The following is a 10,793-nucleotide window of genomic DNA, read 5'->3' as shown; positions in this document are numbered from 1 at the left end:
GAGGCAGACCTGCGGGTAATGCAAACCTCCAGGAAGAGATAAGGAGGCTGCAAGTTTACTTAGAAGCCATGGAAGTAGGGAGACAATGGGATCCTAAAGGTGGAGATGTTAGTGAGGCTGAAGAGGAACTTGAAGAAGAAGGAGTAGCACATGTTAAAGAAGCTGTTGAGATTAAGTTGTTGAGAGTAGTATTGGGCTCAAGTTCAAGGCCAGAGCTTGAAATCTCTATTTACGATGGCAGTTTGAAATATGAGAATCTACTAGATTATATCAGTGAGATGAAAAAGTATTTTTGAGTACGAGGATAAGAGAGTAAATTTTTCCATGACAAGGCTGAAAGGCCATGCTACACTATAGTGGAACATTGTACAGGCTGAAAAAGGAAGAAGGACAAATCATTGATCAAGAACTAGGATAGAATGGTGGTAAAGATGAAGATTAAGTTCTTGCCAAAGGATTACCAGCTAAATGTTTACAAACAAATGCAAAATATTAAACAAAAGATAATGACAATGAGAGAATACACTGAAGATTTTTACAAGGTGAATTTGAGAGCAGGTTATGTAGAAGATACCATGGAAAAGATAACAAGGTATATCAATGTTTTGAGGATAGATATTCAAGATGAAATCATCATAATTTCTCCAGGGACAATAGAGGAAGCATACCAATGTGCTTTGAAGGTTGAAGAAAAGATAGCTAGGAAGCAAATATCTAGTAGAGGATGTGGTTTTTCCAAAGGGAAAGCAAAGACAAATGGAAGAGGAATGTTTCTTGTGCAAAAGAATGGTGAAGGCAACTCAAATCAGTAAGGGCAGTCAGAGAAAGACAGTGGCAACAGAGGAGGAAGGCCTTACCAGAGAGGTAGAGGTAGAGGAAGAGGTAGAGAGACTATCTACTGGTGTTATAAATGTAATAAATTGTGGCACCGATCTTTTTAATGTCCTGAGAACGAAAATATAGGACATTGAGGTGCATACATAGCTCAAACCGAAGTAGTAGAGGCACAAGTACATGAGGTAGAGAATGTTCCAGAAACTAGAGAGGTGTTGATGACGCACAAAGTCCTGTTAAAACCAGCAAAGGAGACCACTAAACCAGTCCAAATGAAATCCTTATTCAAGACAATGTGTAAGGCAAAAGGAAAATGCTGCAAATTCAAGGTGATTGACAGTGGAAGTATGGATAATATAGTTTCCAAGAAATGGTGGAAAAATTGGGATTGAAAAAGATTAATCACCCCACACCTTATAAGGTATCATGGTTGCAAAAAGGACACCAATTGTTGGTGCATGAACAAAGTGAAGTTGATTTTCAAATAGGCAAGTATAAAGACAAGGTGTTATGTGAAGTAATGCCAATGGGTGCTTGTCACATTCTTTTGGGTCACCCATGGTAGTTTGGTAGGAAGGTGACACATGATGGAGAGAGAAATTGTTATAAGTTTTAAAATGATGGCATCAAACACACTCTTGTACCGTTGATAGAGTAGGGTACAACTAAAACAAGCAGCCCAAAAGCACTACTACTTAGCTGAAAGGAATTTCTACAGCAGATGGAAGAAGAAGAGGTAAACTATGTAGTGACTTGCAAGCCAAAGGTAGTACTTATAAACACTGAAATTGTAGATTTACTTATTGAAGTTTAGGAGTTGTTGCATAAGTTTCATGATATTGTAGTTGATGAATTTCCAAGTGAGTTGCCACCCAAAAGAAGCATCCGTTATCACATAGACTTGATAACGAGAGAAAGTATTTCAGACAAGGCTGCATATCAGATGACACCTAAAGAGAATGAGAAAGTGAGGAAGCAAGTCCAAGAATTGTTAGACAAAATATTAATAAGAGAAATTCTGAGTCTGTGTGTCATACCTATAGTACGAAGTCCAAAGAAGGGCGGAGAATGGAGAATGTGCAATGACTCTAGAGCAATCAAAAATATCACCATTCATTACAGGTTTCCATTACCATGGATGGATGATATGATGGATTGTTGGGTGGAGCAACTTACTTCTCAAAGGTTGACCTTAAAAGTGGTTATCATCAAATTCACATCAGATAAGTAGATGAGTGGAAGACAACTTTCAAGACCAATGAAGGCTTGGACGAGTGGATGATCATGCCATTTGGCTTGTCAAATGCACCTAGTACCCTTATGTGGCTGATGAACCAAGTCTTGAAGGAGTTTATTGGTAAGTTTTTCATTGTTTACTTGGATGAAATTTTAATTTTCAGTCAAACTAAAGAAGAGAACTTAAGACATTTTAAGTATGTTTTAGAGAGCTTGCAGTAAGAAAATCTATTGATTAACATGAAGAAGTGTTCTTTTATGAAGAGTGACCTTGTATACTTGGGTTTTTTTTATTTCCAAGGATGGTTTGAAAATGGAACCAAAAAGGATAGAGGAAATTGGAGATTGGGATCTCACCTAAGAATATTTTTGAGGTGAGAAGTTTTCATGTCTTAGCCAGCTTCTACCAAAAATTTATTAGGAATTTTAGTGGAATTTGTACACCTATCATTGACACCATCAAGAAGAATAGGCAACTATTTTATTAGACAGCAACACCAACAGCTAATAACAAAAAAAAAAATCAACTATTGAAGAAGAAGGTCATTGAGAAGTTGGTGTTAAAGTTGTCAGACTTTAATCATCCCTTTCAAGTGAGATGTGATGGTAGTGGGACAGCCATTGGAGCTATATTGAGCAAAGAAGATAAGCACATTACATATTTCAGTGAGAATTTAAATGAGTCAAAACATACATATTCTTCCTATGATAAAGAATTTTATGTGATGGTTCAAGATTTGAAGCGTTGGAGGCATTACTTGATGACTAACGAGTTTGTTCTAGGATAATTTTGCCTTACAATACATTATGCAACAACATGAGTTAAATAATAAACATGTAAAGTTGGTGGAGTTTCTTCAAAATTTCACTATTATTTTGAAGCACATTAGTGGGAAGGAAAATAAGGTTGTCGATGCCTTGAGTAGGAGATCCTTAATCATGCACGAAAGTCAAAAACAAATTTTAGGCTTTGATTATTTGCAGGACTTATATGACATTGGTGCTAATTTTAAAGAAGCTTTTGCATCATGCAAAAATCCAGTCAATAGGGACAACAATCCATGGAGAGATTTTATGTTGTAGGATGGGATATTATTCAAGAACAGTGAGCTATGTATTCTCAATTCCTCAATGAGGGAAAACTTGGTCCAAGAAAAGCATAATGGAAGATTGGTTGGACACTTTGGTGTTGAGAAAACACTTGGGAAGCTGAGTCACTTCTATTTTTGGCCTAAGATGAAGGCAGATGTACAAAGGTACATGAGTAAGTGCACGGTATGTCATCATGAGAAAGGGAGAAGTCAAAATGTTGGAATATACATGCCATTACCCATTCCCAACAGACCTTGGGATTCAGTGAGTATGAAATTAGTTCTGGGTTTACTGACAACTCAATGAGGTAAAGATTCAATCCTTGTAGTTGTGGATATATTTACTAAGATGGCTCATTTCATTCTGTGTTTAAAAACTAGTGATGCCACCCATGTGGCTAATTTATTTTTTGATGAGATTGTTTGGTTTCATGGTTTGCCAAAAATTATAATATCTAACAGGGACACAAGATTCATCAGACATTTTCAGAGGACTTTGTGGAAGAAAATTGGCACTAAGCTATATTTTAGCTCATCCTATCATCCACAGTCTGATGGGAAAACAAAGGTTGTAAATAGGAGTTTGGGTATTTTGTTGAGGAGTTTAGTAGGTGACTGACCAAAGCAGTGGGATCATGTGCTAGCCCAGGCTGAGGTTGCATCTAATGACTCACCAAATAGGAGCACATGAAATAGTCCATTTATGATCTTGCATGACATGCATCCGAGGGGAATTTATGAGCTAAGAGACTTGGGAAATATTGAGCATAGCACTGCTAATGGAGAGGATTTTGCAACAGCCATGAGTGATATGAACGAGCAACTAAAACAAACATTACAGGATAAAAGAAAAAGCTACAAGCAACGAGCAAATGTACACAGGCAAGAGGTAAAATTTGAAGTGGGAGATGTGGTCCTAGCTCACCTAAGAAAGGGGAGGTTTCCAAGGGGATAATATAACAAATTGACAATGAAGAAGATAGGATCTTGTAAGATCCTCTACAAGTTAGCTAGAGTTACCTCCAGGAATTGGCATTTCACCTATTTTTAATGTAGCAGATTTGTATCCCTACACAGTTGGTGATGTGGATCAAGCTTCTAGGAATCTTGACCAGGACGAAGGAAAGGAACAACAGAGGCTAAATAAAATTCCCGTGGAGAAGAGTTCAGAGGATGAACAGATTTTGGATACACGTGTTTCCAACAAGACCAAAAGGAAAGAATACTTGGAATATCTTGTGAAGTAGAAAGACCATTCGATGGAGGATTCTACTTGGATGCATGAAGAAACAATACAACAAGTATTCTATAGAAGATTTTATGAGCAGGAGCTCTTAAAATTTTCTTTCTTGGGGAGTCTGATGTAGGTGCATTAGGCCGAGCACATAAAAATGATAAGTTGTTAAAGTCAGACCAAGAGCCTAGCAATTTGAATGATTGATCACATGTCAAGGCTATAAAATTTAAAGTTTATTTGTCAAAAGTTTTTCATATTTAGTTAATATTAGTTAGGAATATATAGCTAAAAGAAATGATTTTATAGGTAGTAGGTAGTTAGGGCTAACGGAAATTGGTTTACATCCATGAACTTATTTCTTGGACAGTTTTTTTTAGTTTTTGGGGAGAGAGGAGGAACATTTTTGGGTCCTCGAAGTTTTGGTGTGAGATTGAAGTTAATTGAACAACATTTCTTAAACTAGTTGCTTTTTGTATCAACAAATCGAATTCGTAACTGTGTGTGAGACAATTATTTGCATACGTGTTTGTGAGGTTTGTGAACCATAATATTAATACTTGAATATTGAAATTGATTTGGTCTTTAAATCTTTGTGTTGAATGAGGAATTCCTGCACTGTATTTTCTCTATGATTTAGATTTAAATGAGAACCTGGAGAATTATATTTTAGTTAATCCTCTAATCCAGTACTTTTTCATCCAAGTTTGTGTATTGGCAAGAGTCATATTACATTATAGATTCGAGAATAGAGAACACTCTCTATCAAGCCTACAGAAGAAAGAAAATTCATAAATGAAACCATCGTCAAATTCGTAAGTCAATTTCTTATCAAAGGAAGACGAAATTCAAAATTCTGGCATATGGGTTTTGTGCAGAGTTTGGTCTATTTGGTATCTCACAAGCAATTTTCCAAAAATATCCTTGGTTGGGGAGTTACAAATGGATATTTAAACTATTTTTTACAGACTGCATGGATGGAAAAAAAGGATTTGTTGTTCCTCCTGTAATAACACTGTAGTTTTCTGTGACAGCAATGATTTGTTATTTCTCCTGTAACAACACTGTAGTTTGTTGTCAGAGAAATGATTTGTTGTTTCCCCTATAACAACAATATAGTTTGTTGAGAGCTCTTGTAACATCACTATAAGACGCTGAAATTTGTGGGCCATCATGTTACAATTAAGTTAATGAAATTCCTTGCCTCAATTCTTTTTTAATGGTGCAATTTTTCAATATTCAATCGAATGTTTGGTGAAATCAAGAATCTATCATTAGTAGAAGTTAATAACTTTCCAGTTCAAGGGAGAAGATTATGATTTGCCGCCACAAAGCTACATGTACCTTGATACTAGTGGCATTATGTGCCTGAATATGTTACCTAGTTCAAAGATGTTTGTGTCAAGCAATTTTCAACAACGTAACTACCATATTCTGTATGAACAAAAAAACAACACACTCTCTTTTGCACCCATAGTTTGTGATGCCTTGTAAGGCAAGCACATGGATATCATGTGTTTTCTCCTTTATATTCTACACTATATTTTTTGGATGATCAAAATTTGTTCCCACTATTGTTTCATCCTAAAAACTTTTCATACAAATTTGAGTCTGCTCCTAGAGTTTGTTTCCTTTCTGCAGGTAAATTATAAGAAAAATTTTCAAGACTATATGTAAACAATGTTGTTTCTATGATTTCAAATTCATTGAACCCTTGACTGTGAATGGAATATTGATAATATCATGAAAAGCCAAAGTCTGTTACAAAAGGACCCTAAAAAACTTAGTGGATTCAATGAGATACTTTTGTAGTATTTGTTATTATCACTAAAAACAAGTACTTTATAATCTCATAATGTAACGAAAAGTCACACGACTTTAACAAACTCATAAAAGTTACTTTCAAGGGGTGCACTTTATAATTTTTCCTGGGTTAGGTATAAAGCACAAGGACCTCCTTGGTATCATTTTTCAACATTCTGCTATTAGTTGTGACAAAATAAATTTAGAAGAATGTGTTTAAGGATGGGCAACAAATTCGTCAGTTCAATGCTATCCAAATTTTATAGTTATTTTTATTTAGCACATATGTTGGGATCGTAATTAGTTTATATTCTAGGCAAAACTAGTTTCTCTCAAAGTTACTAGTGGGATTATTGAAAATATTTGTAAAGAATTTCGCTCAGAGCCATAAAATAAAGAGATCTTTTGTATCAATCATGCCAAATATAGACAATCAAATTACTTAGGAATTATTTGATGTTGCCAACCATAGATATGCTAAAAAATGTGGAGTACGAATTGTTTTATTTCTTAACCAAATTCATCATTATCTTATGTGATATCATCCTAGGATGAGAACAAACACAAAGGAAACATTCACTACCTTCTGGACTCTTCTATACACACATAGACATCTCAAAATTAAAAAAATTATAGGTTCTTAGTGACTCCAAGCTTGTGATTGACTAGGCTAATAGGAAAGTGGATGCTAATATTCCAAGTATTAATCACACCCTCAAAGAGATATTGTGAGAAAGGGATTTTTAAATGAACATCTTTTTTCCACATGCATATAGAACTTAACTAGCATGAACACATGTTATCCAAGGAGGCTCTTCATTTCCTAGTGTGGTTTTCTAAAAGTAAATGGAATGAATATCATTTTTTAAACATGTCAACAAATAATTTTTTCTTTTCCTTCTTAAAATTTTATAGGGTCATGTACTAAAATAATAATTTGTTTAGGGATTTTTTTTTAATACACTTTGGAGAAAGTTGAATCAATCTCTATTTCTCTTTGTAATAAAAATTAGCTTTTTTCTCTTATATATATATATATATATATATATATATATATATATATATATATATATATATATATATATATATATATATCTTTATTTCTCTTTGATATATATATATATATATATATATATATATATATATATATATATATATATATATATATATATATATATCAAAGAGAAATAAAGATATATATATATATATATATATATATATATATATATATATATATATATATATATATCTATCGACTACTTACAAATAAGTTGCATCTTCACTCTTATAATTAATATCTATAAATATGGAATATGTTATAGATATGTTGTAATATTATCTTTAGTATATATAGATAGATAGATTTGTCATTGATATAAAGAATAAATTTACATTTAACTATTAAATAAATGATAATAAAATATGTAAAGCTATATAATGGTAATTAATAGTTTAAAATAATTTAAAGGTATGTGTGAGACTTAATTGTTGTTATAAAAAGGTGACTTTAACTTAATAGTATATTAAAAGAATATAAGTATATTAACAAGAAAAGATAAATTATAAATTTATTAGTTTTGTGATTTTATAATTAGTTGTAATAAGTAAACTAATTCATATATAAATTTTAGTTAGATGATCAATCGTCTAATAAATTATCATTTAAATATTATTTATAATATTAAAGTATTATTTATTTAAATATAGAATATAGATTTAATTGCATTTTAAGATTATCATAAATATCAGAGATCTTTATATCATTAGATTTAATTAATATAACAGATATTACAATATTTAAATATGAAACTATCTTAATATTGATTTGAATGTTAAATGAATCTAAATTTTAAGAGTATAATGTTAATTTTAAATAAAAATGTTATGATATTACTTACCTATTTATTTAGCAACTATTTTTCTCCTACAATAATTATCAAAATTGTTTTTATAAAATATTTTAATTTAAATTGATATTAAATTTTAAATAATATTCAAAATTTCTGAAATGTGGTAAGCCATATGAAAATCAAATATATTAAAAAATAATATACTTAAAAAGTTCACATTCTTGTGGATCACATTCTCTTATAAAATAGATAGCAAAAATTAAAATTGAACCTTTATAATATTAAAATAAAAAGCAACAAAATAAAATAAAATATTTCACAAATATCTTTTAATAAAACTTTTTTCTAATAAAATAGAATATATATCCATATTATATTATATTTTATATATATAATAACACAAATTTTATAAACAAAGATAGAATATATATCCATATTATATTATATTTTATATATATAATAACACAAATTTTATAAATAAAAAATAAAGGTTAAATATTTTTTAATTATATTTTTCCACATAAAAATATTTTTAAATAAAATAAATATTAAAGTAATAAATTCTATTTTTTAAATAAAATATAAATCTAACAATAACACGTTACATTATTCAAACTGTAGCTAACAAATGTTTTTAAACATAAATTTTATAAAACGCATTATATCGTTAGCAGAGTTAAGTGTAGTTCTGGGTGGGAGGCAAGAAAGACATGAAGAAGCGTGCGTAGCATGCGTATAGGTTAGGGTTTAAGGGATTCTATGAGTCAATTTATGAAATATATATATAAAATATGCGGACCATCACGGTTTTTAATCAAGGTTTATTAATTGTAATAATAAATATATGTATTGGAGTAGACTTGGATCTCCAAAACTAGAGAGCAAACGAAACGACTTCTAAACATATGTATTACTTTAACTGGACTTCGATCCCCAAAACTTCTATTTATAAAAAAAGTAAAGTTTATATTACTGGACTTGGATCTCCAAAACTAGAGAGCAAACGAAACGACTTCTGAGTCTAATAATTCTATGTCCAATAGACAGACAGAGAAATCATCCCCTCTCCTCTGGTAGAGTAAACCATTCGCTACGCCTCAACGTACGTACGTGTTTTCCATTCACGAAGCATGGCTGCACAATCTCCTTGCAGCGCTCCCTGCAAACCCCTCCTTATTCATTTGTTGTTATTGCTGTCCCTATTACCATTGATGCAATGCAGGCCGCTTGAGCGCAAGGTTCCAGTGCCTGAGCAGAAACCCGCTGTTGGGTTGAGAATAGATCTGGTGCATAGAGACTCATGGCTTTCCCCATTCTTTCCAGGGAATATTACGTCCACTGAAAGGGTTAAGCGAGCAGTGCAACGCAGTCAAGCAAGGGTTCAAGCACTGCATAAATCTGTAGTTCTAAAGGCTGCTGCTCAATTAGCTCATAAAAGTGCAAGAATCCAAGCTCCGATAAGTGCAGGAAGTGGAGAATTTTTGATGGAGGTAGGAATTGGTGAGCCGCCTTTATCATATTCTGGAATTCTAGACACGGGCAGTGACTTGATATGGACACAGTGTTTGCCCTGTGATTATTGCTATAATCAAACCTCTCCAATCTACGATCCTATCCAGTCCTCCACTTTCATGACCGTCCCATGCAATAGCTCTGAGTGCCAGGCAAAACCTAATATGGGTTGCAACGCTGATCATCTGTGTAATTACAGGTATGCGTATGGTGATGACTCCTTCAGCACAGGGACCCTCTCAATTGAAAGGTTTACCTTTTCATCAGAGTCAGTCGACGAGATTCAGTTTGGTTGCGGCGTAAACAATGAAGGCCACTTCGGCCAAACAGGTGGAATGGTAGGCTTCGGACGAGGTGACGTATCTTTAATTACACAGCTTGGTTCAGTAGGAGGTGATAAGTTTGCTTACTGCCTCACGTCTTTTAATGATTATCCTTCCCGAGGCAGCCCTTTGTTTATAGGTCACACTGCTACTTTCAAGGGCGCGGCTGCTGTCAGTTCAACTCCTTTTATTCAAAACAGCGCAGCATCAAGTTCCTATTATCTTTCGTTGGGAGGAATTAGCCTTGGAGGTGCACTATTGGATATCCCTGATGATTCTTTTGATATTGATCAAAACGATGGTAGTGGCGGATTTGTGATAGACTCTGGAACCACTTTCACATTTCTGTATGACGGTGCATATCAAGTTTTGAGGAAATCCTTAATCTCTTCTTCCAGTCAGTTGCAGCAAGTGGATGGGTCAGACATCGGACTAGACCTCTGTTTTAACTTTCCAGCTAATAACGATTTTAACTTTCCCACTTTAACATTCCACTTCGAGGGAGCAGATTATAATGTGGAGCCAGAAAACTACATGTACGTTGATACCAGTGGTGTTATCTGCCTGGCAATGCTACCTAGTCCAAACATGTCCATGTTAGGCAATTTTCAACAGCACAACTACCAAATTCTCTATGACGTCGGCACCAACATGTTCTCTTTTGCACCCGCAGTTTGTGATGCCTTGTAAGCGTAAGCGAGCACATGGATATCATGCGTTTTCTCTCTCGTATACTATTAGAATTTTATGTTTCTTCCTAGGATTTCGTTCTGCTCAATTATCAGCATATGTAAACACTCTTTTTTAAGACTATATGCAAATATGTAATTAGCAAGGTTGTTTCTGTGATTTCAAATTCATTGAGCCATGAATTCTTTACTGTGTATGGAATATTGATCAAATTCATTAA

The 10,793-nt window shown here is 33.3% G+C and overlaps 1 pseudogene; it reads left to right on the top strand.

The window, feature by feature from the left end:
* Positions 1-419: 419 nt before the first annotated feature.
* Positions 420-10,573, top strand: LOC149263583 (aspartic proteinase nepenthesin-1 pseudogene; annotated as a pseudogene).
* Positions 10,574-10,793: the final 220 nt, after the last annotated feature.

This window comes from Pinus tabuliformis, chromosome 6, assembly GCF_031772625.1.
Source record: "Pinus tabuliformis cultivar Carrire ecotype Pingquan chromosome 6, CPIR1, whole genome shotgun sequence".
In the NCBI taxonomy this organism is placed as follows: domain Eukaryota; kingdom Viridiplantae; phylum Streptophyta; class Pinopsida; order Pinales; family Pinaceae; genus Pinus; species Pinus tabuliformis.
Note: the sequence above shows the minus strand (reverse complement) of the source record. Positions and strands in the feature narration are given on the sequence as shown.